We start from the raw sequence: 12,161 nt of genomic DNA on the forward strand, positions 1-12,161 counted from the left end.
AAGGGAAAAAAAACTAGTATCTCTAACCGAAAGCAGCAGCATTTGACTAATCTGAACATTTTGCCCTGCATTGCACAAGCAAAGCGTGCAATGCAATGCCGGAGGAGCGATTAGGCACGCGTGAAAGCCGTCGTTGTCGGCTGCACGCATGCCTCCCACCTCGAAGATTCAAGGCGGTTGATCTCCGTTTTGCTTGGAGTCTTTTGTTAATTCTGAGTGCTGAAAGCTTAGTACTGATGAGGTACGGTCTCATGATGATGAGCGCCTTCAATTTCCCTTCGTCGGCTAAAGATGTTTCCAGGATATCCCCTTTTCAGTCGGCATGAGAATCTTGATAGGAGTATATTTTTATCTTGTCCAGTCTTAAAGCAACCGGTCTTGATCATTTATTATGTTACTTTTGAACAGGGGAAAATGATATTGTTTTTGTAAAGCATGAGGTCCGCACTGCTGGTGTGAATGATACTACCTGCTGAAAATGTCGAGGAGGAGGAGAATTAGAAATAGACCCCATACAAACCACGAGCTCCCATTTTCCTTGGCTCCGTTCAACTGACACCTGCGAAGCCGTGCACTGCTCTGTTCGTCGCGCGGTGACGTCGTGTGATGCGGACGGAACGGGGCTCTCCGTCTACTCCAACCAAGTAATCTAGAAACTCCTAGTGATGAAAAGCAGGCAAGAAACTTTAGATAGTACTCAATCTGTTTTCACAAGGAAGAAATATATGGCAAGCAGGATGCCAGGCCAGCCTTCCCGTCTCGCCGCTGCCGGAGGCGCTACGCCGGCGAAGCCAGGCGGGCTCCAGTGAGGGCGGCGGCGGGGCTTCTTCCTGAGCGCCCTCCTTTCTTCTCCTTCCCTCCTCGCTGGGTGTGGCGGCTGCGCGCGCCGATCTGCGAGGTCCGGCGGCCGGGTGCAGCGGCGGTCCTCGGCAGTGTCGTCGGGCTGGCCCCGGCGCATGGTGGGGGTCGCGGTCGGCCGGGGCAGGCGGCCAGATCTGAGCACCGCGCCCTTCCTGGATGCGGCGGCGGGGATGGCTGGCAGTGCCACGGTGGCTGCATCCTGGCGGCGCGGCTGCTGGTGCTTTGGCGGCAGGGCTGGCGGGAGGAGGTGCGTCCGGTGGTTGCGTGCTCTGTCGGATCTAGCTTGGTCCCGGCGAGCGGCGCGGGTTTGGGCGATCCGTGCACACGATGCTTGATGGAGGCTCTTCGAACAGATCTGGGTGAAAACCTGCCTTTGGCTAGCTGCCAAGGCCGGCGGTGACGGCGCTGTTATGCGGCGTTCCCTTCTTGAAGGCATCGCCGAGGAGAAGTTCAAGGCCACCATCTGCTATCTCCGGGGGAAACCCTAGATCAGTAGATCGGATGACGACGGCGCTATTTTGTGTCGTTTTCCTCTCGGGGGCGTCAGTCTTGGAGGTGTTCACGGGATCGAGGGACCAGTGGGCGGCTTTTTTGGTGGAGCGGTGCTTCATCTTAATCATTGATGGCAGCAGGTCTCGGCGGCGTGGTGCAGTGGAGACTTGGCGCCCGATGCGCGGAGATGGACTCGCGCAGGAGGAGGTAGCTGTCTGGCGTCATGGTGACGTCGATGGCGGAGTGGCCTTCACAAGGTAGAAGACTCAATATATTCTGAAGACGGACCTGTGGAAGATGGCTGCGACGACACAAGAGTGTGTCTGACCGGATTGGGCCCCAGACCCGGTATGTGGCTTGGCTGGGGCTGCCGGCTTTTGATGTTAGGTTTAGGTGAGTGGTTTGGGTAGTGGCCCAACTAGCATCCCTTCATCATATGGATAAGAGTAGCGGCATATGTTGCCGAGATCATGGATTAAGGAATATTGTCTGTAATACTTTGTAAGGTCCTCGAGAATAATTAATAAAATGGCCGTATACATCTCCCAGATGCAGAGGCCGGGTCATCCTCCATTTCTAAAAAGAAAGAGGCCAGGCCAGCCAATTTGTGCTTTGCAGTTTGCACGGTCGTAATCATCGCGTTCGCCATTAGCTACCTATATATATATAGGCGAAATATCTACCCAATCTTTTCTTTGTTTAACAGACAAATTACCATGACGGCCTGTCGCGATCAGGCTCCCAAAAAGTCCGGACTAGGTTTTAATCGGAAGGACGGCCGTGAGTGACCCAGGAATAGTATGGAGCACGTTCCCTGAGCTGCCGTGACCAGACCTCAGCGATCTTAGTTGATTACCTGGGCATGACCGAGTCTTTTTTTCTCTTTTCATGTTCCTTTAGGCACTGTTTTTCTTTTTGGTGATTGGAGGTGATCTGTCTTTTTTTTGGGTGGGTGGGGGGGGGGGGGGGGTGTCCAGTGAGGATTTTGGTTAGTTGACGATTTCAAGTTTGCATCGTACAACTTGCTCCTGCAGAAAAAAAAGGTGTTTTTGATGCAAAGTGAATTCGCTGGAGGTCCCAAGCTTTTTTAATAAAGAATAATATATTAATACCAAGTGGTCCCTACAACGACACAATGTGAACTAGTCGAGACACTGAGAATACACATAGCTAAATTATTGAAAATACATAAAGAACATGACACTTAATGGTGTGTTATCTTCCATGCTACACGATGAATCCGTGCATGGTCTTGGTCACTACTATTACACCATGCGAAAGTGGGGACGCTTATGATATCTGGGTGCGGACTACGTACACCCGGTTTGGATGGCGGTCCAGTAATATAGTATGTGTGTAGGCATGTGTCACTATTTTTGCCGGTCGTGATTTTTTTTTTAATGGTAATTTTGTACTTAACTACTGGAGTTTCCTACTTAGATTATAATAAATATACGGTTGTGTATATAGCAATGATGCAGACAGGGACGGAGCTGGAGTAAATGTTACCCCGGTGCACCACTTTAACATTAGTGTAAATTTTTCAAGCAAGGATGAATTGAATAAGGGTGTGTTTCACAACTTCTAGTATAGATTTCCGGACATAATAGAAAGTGATATACAAAAATTAGGTTGTAAAATGCTTTAATGATAAAAGAAAAGACAAACTTAGTTGAAAAGGTTGTCTTGCATCCCCAAATTACAAAATACATCATTGAACATCAAGGTTCAATAACCGACAAGATAAAAAAAATCAAGTAGAATAGTATAAGATGCCCCAATGAAAGTACTTAAATGGATGCAATTTGAGAGTTACCTATAATACATTCCCTTCCTCAGAGCCATGAAATACTCGACCACTTGTCCATAGTATCTTCAATTAACAAATAGGAATTACAAATGAGAAATGAAAACTTGTATAAACGAATCAAGTATACCCTAATTAGAAGTTATAACCCAACAAAATGTTCAAGTTTTTCCATGACATAGGGATTTAGTCTATTGCTACGAGTTTATAAAACATTGATGCAATTTGTAATACAGAGAAAGCAAGGCAAGGACGCTATAGAATTGGAGTAGTTTGTAATATAAGGATGGAAGGAAGATTGAAGAGGTTTCCATCCCTACATCTCTGACACGACTCCTCTCCATTGCCTGCCTCCCCCAACGGCATCCTTCCTTCGATATCTCAGAGTAAAAGGTGGTCTCCCACATCGCTTCCTCACAACACATCACCCCCGCTTGCAGCACTGTTCTACTAGCCGCAACTTCTACTCCTATGCCGCTCGCGGCATGGCTATTCCTCGCTCGAAGCATCATGGTGTGTAGTTGCAGTAGGGAATGTGATTGATGTCTTCTACACACTTCTATTCGTGCAGACCCTGCTGGGCCCCAACCGCAGAGGATTATAGGTGTTGGGGAACGTAGCATGCAATTTCAAAAAATTCCTACGATCACACAAGATCTATCTAGGATATGCATGGCAACGAGAGGGGGAGAGTGTGTCCACGTACCCTCGTAGACCGAAAGCGGAAGCGTTTACTTAACGCGGTTGATGTAGCCGAACGTCTTCTCGATCCAATCGATCAAGCATCGAACGTACGACACCTCCGAGTTCTGCACATGTTCAGCTCGATGACGTCCCTCGAACTCTTGATCCAGGAAAGTGCCGAGGGAGAGTTCCATCAGCATGACGGCGTGGTGACGGTGATGGTGAAGTGATCCGCGCAGGGCTTCGCCTAACCACTACGTGAATATGACCGGAGGCGTAAACTGTGGAGGGGGGCTCCGCACACGGCTTGGAACAATTGATGTGTGTTAGAGGTGCCCCCCACCCCCGTATATAAAGGAGGGAGAGGGGGAGAAGGCCGGCCCTAGGCGCGCCCCAAGTGGGAGGAGTCCCACTTGAGCTCCTAGTAGGATTCGGCCCCCGTTCCTTTTATCGGAGGGGGAAAGGGGGGAGGAGAGGGAGAGGGGGGAAGGAAAGTGGGGCGCCGCCCCCTCCCCTTGTCCAATTCAAACTCCTCCCTTGGGGGCACCCCTATGTGGGCTGGTTTGCCTCCCTCCTATGGCCCATATGGCCCATATCTTTCCCCGGGGGGTTCCGGTAACCTCCCCGGTACTCCGACATGTACCTGATACATTCTGAAACACTTTCGGTGTCCAAATACTATCATCCAATATATCAATCTTTACCTCTCAATCATTTCGAGACTCCTCATCATGTTCGTGATCTCATCCGGGACTCCGAACAACATTCAGTCACCAAATCACATAACTCATAATGCAAATCGTCATTGAACGTTAAGCGTGCGGACCCTACGGGTTCGAGAACTATATAGACATCACTGAGACACATCTCTAGCAATAACCAACAGTGGAACCTGGATGCTCATATTGGTTCCTACATATTCTACGAAGATCTTTATCGGTCAAACCGTAATGACAACATACGTAATTCCCTTTGTCATCGGTATGTTACTTGCCCGAGACTCGATCGTCGGTATCTTCATACCTAGTTCAATCTCGTTACTGGCAAGTCTCTTTACTCATTCTGTAATGCATTGATGACCCACAAGTATAGGGGATCAATTGTAGCTCTTTTCGATAAGTAAGAGTGTCGAACCCAACGAGGAGCAGAAGGAAATGACAAGTGATTTTCAGCAAGGTAATGTCTGCAAGTGCTGAAATTGTAAGTAGCGGAGTAGTTTTATAGCAAGATAATTTTGTAACGAGCAAGTAACGATAGTAGTAACAAAAGTGCAGCAAGGTAGCCCAATCCTTTTGAGGCAAAGGACAGGCCAAAACGATCTCTTATGATAAGCAAAAGCGTTCTTGAGGGTACACGGGAATTTCATCTAGTCACTTTCATCACGTTGGTTTGATTTGTGTTCGCTATTTTAATAATTTGATATGTGGGTGGACCAGTGCTTAGGTGCTGTTCTTACTTGAACAAACCTCCTACTTATGATTAACCCTCCCGCAAGCATCCGCAACTACGAGAAAAGTATTAAGAATAAATTCTAACCATAGCATTAAACTTTTGGATCCAAACGGTCCCTTACGGAATAGCGCATAAACTGGGGTTTAAGCTTCTGTCACTCTCACAACCCATCATCTAATTGCTACTCCACAATGCATTCCCTTAGGCCCAAATATGGTGAAGTGTCATGTAGTCGATGTTCACATGACATCACTAAGGGAATCACAACATACATACTATCAAAATATTGAACACATATCAAGTTCACATGATTACTTGCAACATGATTTCTCCCGTGACCTCAAGAACAAAAGTAACTACTCACAAATGATAATCATGCTCAAGATCAGAGGAGTATTAAATAGCATATTGGATCTGAACATATAATCTTCCACCAAATAAACCATATAGTAATCAACTACAAGATGTAATCAACACTACTAGTCACCCACAAGCACCAATCTATAGTTCCGGTAACAAGATTGAACACAAGAGATGAACTAGGGTTTGAAATTAGATGGTGTTGTTGAAGATGTTGATGGAGATTGCCTTCCCCAAGATGGGAGAGTTGTTGGTGATGATGATGACGATGATTTCCCCCTTCGGGAGGGAAGTTCCCCCAGCGGAATCGCAACGCCGGAGGGCAAAAGTGCTCCTACCCAAGTTCCGCCTCGAGACGCCGGTGCTCCGTCCTGAAAGTCTTCTCCTTATTTTTTCTAGGTCAGAACGACCTATATACCAGAAGAAGGGCACCAGAGGTGGCCTGGGCTCCCTGGCGCGCCCAGGTGGGTTGTGCCCACCTGGTGGCCCCCCTCTGGTAGTTATTTGCTCCAATAATTCTCAAATATTCCATAAAAAATCCTCGTGAAGTTTCACTCATTTGGAGTTGTGCAGAATAGGTAGCCTGACGTAGCTTTTCCAGGTCCAGATTTCCAGCTGCCGGAATTCTCCCTCTTTGTGTATACCTTGCATATTATGAGAGAAAAGGCATTAGAATTACTCAAAAGCATTATTATGGATAAAAACATCATAAATAACAGTAAGAAAACATGATGCAAAATGGACGTATCAACTCCCCCAAGCTTAGACCTCGCTTGTACTCAAGCGAAAACCGAAATCGAAAAACATGTCCACATGCTTTGAGAGAGAGATGTCGATAAAAACAAAATATGGACATAGAAGCATCATGTTCATTATTATAACAACAACAAACTTAAGCATAAGACTCTTATCATAAAGCTCTATATCATAGACTTCTCATGAATAAGTAACAATTCATCACACAATCGAAGTATAAAGCAAAAACTCTATTAAAAACCAACAAACTATGTTCTCAGTCAATTTTGCAATTAAAATTCATCATCTTTTCTGAAAGGGTCACGTATCGGAGCCTTTAGGCAAGTCCACATACTCAACCATCATATAGTCTTCTATGATTGCTAACACTCACCGCGTACACATGAGAAAAACGTTTCAACCGGACACATAGAAAGATAGGGGCTTATAGTTTCGCCTCCCAACGTATTCACCTCAAGGGTGATGTCAACAATAATAACTCATGCTATCTATATTCAATTGGACATATGTGCCTAGATCTTTCCTCACCACATGATGCTTGCCAAAGGAGAAAAATAAAAATGAATAGGAGGAAAATTTGACTTTTTGCATAAAAGTAAATACATAAAAATAAAGATATGCCCTTCGCAGAGGGAAGTAGAGGCTGTCATGCACTTATTTGTTTGTATGCTCAACCCCTTAGTGCAAAAGAACGTCACGTTGCATTGCCCCATGTGATAGTGACCTTTATTATGCAGTCTATTGCTTTTATTCTTCACCATCACAAGTTTGTGCAACGCTCAATTTTCTCTTACACTAAATGATCTCACACATTTAGAAGCAATTTTTATTGCCTTTTTGCATCAATGACAACTTACTTGAGGGATCTTGCTCAATCCCTAGGTAGGTATGGTGTACACTTGAAAATAAGATTTAGGTTTAAGGGTTTTTGGATGCACAAGTAGTATCTCTACTTAGTGCGGAATTTTTGGCTAGCAAAGATAGGGGGAAGCACCACATGTTGAAGGATCTATGACAATATGACTTCTATGTGAATATAAACAAACATAAACCATTAAGTTGTCTTCCTTGTCCAACGTCAACAATTTTGGCATATAATATTTTGATGAGGGCTCACAATCACAAAAGATTTCTAGGATAGTATATATGTGAATCTTCTCTTCCCTTATTAATTCTTTCATGAGTTGCATCATTGACTAATGCTATGTTTGTCAATCTCTAACAAAATTTTCTACTTATACTTTTCTTTATGTGGTGTCATCACCTACCATAAGATTAGTATATGATCTTCTTGATTTATTTCTTTTCTTTTATTTATTTCCTTTCTCTTTTTTCTCTTCCTTTATTTGCAACATGAAAGTAAAGAAAGCAAAAACTCAAAATAAACTTTATTATATAACTTGCACACGATTACAAGGATAGATCACTAAGCAAACTCTCAAAGAAGAAAGGATCGAACTAAACCTTTTATTCTTCTAAAGCAAAAGATCGAACTAAAATAAGTAAAGGCAAAAAGATAGTGGGATGATACGATACCGGGGCACCTCCCCCAAGCTTGACGGAAGCCAAGGGGAGTGCCCATACCCGATACTCAATTCTCCTTTGGTGGTGAAGAAGATGGTGGTGGTGATGAGGTAGTGTTCTCCAATATAACCATGAGTAGATCCTTCAAACCTTGAATCTCCTGAAGGGCTTGATGAATTAATTCACTGTTTTTCTTCACCTCAGCCATTATGTGTTTATTCTCTGGGCCCCACGGTTTTGGTCCCGCACTGTTTTCTCTTGGTCGGGATATGTCCCAGTTGGACGGTATGTGCCTACGAGGAGTGTTCTCAAACCCATAATTGTGAATCAAATTGCGGAAATTATTACGATGTAACCTGTGTAAGGGCCTCCTCGGTGGGAGCTCTTCTTGCTCTTCCAGGCTCGCTTGATTGTTTGATGATCCCATGGCTTGATGAGGATTAGGGTGAGTAGAGATGCCAGCTAATGTACTCCTCTCAGGAGCCGGAGAGTGAGTCCCAAAGGGACTTTCCTCTTCTTCCTCCATAGCAACCTCTTCAGCTTCATCCCTCCTTAGATCTTCTTGAATCAACCTTATGTCTCCTTCTCCATTGTTGAATGGTGAGGAAGACATGACGTTGGTCTAGTTGAATCTGTCAGAAAACAGCAAGGAAAAGAAAATAGAGGATTTCTCCGCGATATGGTAGTTAACAGGTTCGGAAAGTATATATAGATTTTTTTATCTTGGAGGACAAGCATACGGTAGAAAAACAGAGTCCGGAAGGTGTCCCAGGTGGGCACAACCCACCTTGGCGCGCCCTGGTGTCTTGTGCCCACCGGGGTACGCTTCCTGGAAGTTTCTTATTTTCCTAATTTTCTAAATATTCCAAAACTGATAAAAAATATTTTTGCGGATTTTTCGGAGTCTGTTTACTTACAGTATCACGTACCTCCTTATTTTCATGATTCTGGAGTGTTCTGGAAGGACTCTTTTATATGTTCTTCCGGTGTCAAAATTTGGATAATGTTACTTTCAACATTAATGGGCGTACCTGAGATATAATGTTTTATTCATTGCCCATTGATAACCTTCGGGTTAGTGCCTTCGGCATTATTTATTTTGATGGCTCCAGACCGATAAACCTCCTCGATGACATACGGGCCTTCCCATTTTTAGAGGAGTTTTCCTGCAAAGAATCTGAAATGAGAGTTGTACAAAAGAACATATTCTCCTACTTTAAACTCACGCTTTTGGATTCTTTTGTCATGCCATCTTTTAACTTTTTCTTTGAATAATTTTGCATTTTCATAAGTTTAGGTTCTCCATTCATCTAAAGAGCTAATATCAAATAACCTGTTTTCACCAGCAAGTTTGAAATCATAATTGAGCTCTTTGATTGCCCAATATGCTTTATTTTCTAACTCAAGAGGCAAATGACAAGCTTTTCCATAAACCATTTTATAAGGAGACATAACCATAGGATTTTTATAAGCTGTTCTATAAGACCAAAGTGCATCATCTAATTTCTTAGACCAATTCTTCCTGGACCTATTGACAGTCTTTTGCAAAATTAATTTTATTTCTCTATTGCTAAGTTCAACTTGACCACTAGCTGAGGATGATAAGGTGATGCAATTCTATGGTTAACATCATACTTGGCAAGCATTTTACGGAAAGCACCATGAATAAAGTGTGAACCACCATCAGTCATTAAATATCTAGGGACTCCAAACCTTGAGAAAATAACTTCCTTAAGCATTTTAATAGAGGTGTTGTGATCAACACTACTGGTTGAAATAGCTTCTACCCATTTAGTAACATAATCAACAGCAACCAAAATATGTGTATACCCATTAGAGGAAGGAAAAGGTCCCATGTAATCAAATCCCCAAACATCAAATGGTTTAACATCAAGTGAATAGTTCATAGGCATTTCTTGACGCTTACCGATATTACCTATTCTTTGACATTCATCACAAGATAAGACGAACTTACGGGCATCCTTGAAGAGAGCAGACCAATAAAATCCAGATTGCAATACCTTGTGAGCAGTTCTATCTCCAGCATAATGCCCTCCATAAGCTTCGGAGTGACATTTCCGTAGGATTTGTCCCTGTTCATGCTCAGGTACACAACGTCTAATAATACCATCCACTCCTTGTTTATAAAGATGTGGGTCATCCCAAAAGTAATGTCTTAAATCATAGAAGAATTTTTTCTTTTGTTGGTATGTAAAGCTAGGTGGTAAATATTTAGCAACAATGTAATTAGCATAGTCAGCATACCAAGGGGTACTATGAGCAACATTTATTGCAGCTAACTGCTCATCGGGAAAACTATCATCAATAGGTAGTGGGTCATCAGGCACATTTTCAAGCCTAGATAAATTATTAGTTACGGGGTTCTCAGCTCCTTTTCTACGAGTGATATGTAAATCAAATTCTTGTAGCAAGAGAACCCATCGAATAAGTCTAGGTTTAGCATCTTTTTTTCCATAAGATATTTAATAGCAGCATGATCTGTGTGAACAGTTACTTTGGAATCAACAATATAAGGTCTAAATTTATCACAAGCAAACACCACTGCTAAGAATTCTTTTTCAGTAGTAGCATAGTTTCGTTGAGCACTGTCTAGAGTCTTACTACCATAATGAATAACATTCAATTTCTTATCAACTCTTTGTCCTAGAACAACACCAACAACATAATCACTAGCATCACACATAATTTCAAAAGGCAAGTTCCAATCATGTGGTTGAACAATAGGTGTAGAAATTAAGGCTTTCTTGAGTGTTTCAAAGGCTTCTAAGCAATCATCATAAAAAACAAAAGGAATATCCTTTTGCAAGAGACTCATAAGAGGCCTAGAAATTTTAGAAAAGTCTTTGATAAATCTCCTATAGAAACCAGCATGACCTAGGAAACTACGGATACCTTTGATATCTTTAGGACATGGCATTTTCTCAATTGCATCAACCTTAGCTTTGTCCACTTCAATACCTCTTTCAGAAATTTTATGACCCAAGACAATGCCTTCATTAACCATAAAGTGACACTTCTCCCAATTCAAGACAAGATTTGTTTGTTCACATCTCTGCAAAACTCGATCAAGATTGCTTAAACAATCATCAAAAGGCTTCCCATAAATAGAGAACTCATCCGTGAAAACCTCAAGAATCTTTTCACAAAAGTCAGAGAATATAGCAGTCATACATCTTTGAAAGGTAGCAGGTGCATTGCATAAGCCAAAAGGCATGCGTCTATAAGCATAGGTTCGAAAGGGACAAGTAAAAGTGGTCTTTTCTTGATCAGGTTGAGAAACATGTATTTGTGAAAAACCAGAGTATCCATCAAGGAAGCAAAAATGTGTGTGCTTAGATAATCTTTCAAGCATTTGATCAATAAAAGGCAGAGGGTAATGATCTTTTCTGGTTGCTTTGTTTAATTTTGTAAAATCAATTACCATTCTATAGCCTGTAACAATTCTTTGTGGAATAAGTTCATTCTTATCATTAGGAACAACCGTTATACCTCCTTTCTTAGGGACACAATGGATAGGACTTGCCCATCTACTATCAGCTATAGGATAGATTATACCTGCTTCCAGAAGTTTTAATATTTCCGTTCTTACCACTTCTTTCATCTTCGGATTTAACCGACGTTGGTGATCAACAACGGGTTTAGCATCAGGTTCCATATTAATTTTGTGCTGACATAGAGTGGGACTAATGCCCTTTAAATCATCAAGAGTATATCCAATAGCAGCTTGGTGCTTCCTTAGAACTTTCAATAATCTTTCTTCTGCATGTTCTGAAAGGTTGGCACTAATAATAACAGGATATACATATCTTCTTTTCATCAAGATAAGCATATTTCAAAGTGTCCGGCAATTGTTTTAATTCAAACACATGATCACTTTTAGGTGGAGGAGGACCTCCTAGAGTTTCAATAGGCAAATTTTGTTTAAGTAGAGGATGTTGTTCAAAGAAAATCTTATCTATTTCATTTCTTTCATGCATATGTAAATCATTTTCATGGTCTAGCAAATATTGTTCTAGTGGATCAGTAGGAGGCACAACAATAGAAGCAAGACCAATTAATTCATCTTTACTAGGCAATTCTTTTTCATGATGTTTTCTACTAAACTTGGAAAAATTAAACTCATGAGATTCATCACTAAAACTAACACCGACAGTTTGTTTCTTACAATCTATTCTAGCATTAATGGTGTTCAAGAAAGGTCTAC

Source organism: Aegilops tauschii, chromosome 5 (assembly GCF_002575655.3).
Source record: "Aegilops tauschii subsp. strangulata cultivar AL8/78 chromosome 5, Aet v6.0, whole genome shotgun sequence".
In the NCBI taxonomy this organism is placed as follows: Eukaryota; Viridiplantae; Streptophyta; class Magnoliopsida; order Poales; family Poaceae; genus Aegilops; species Aegilops tauschii.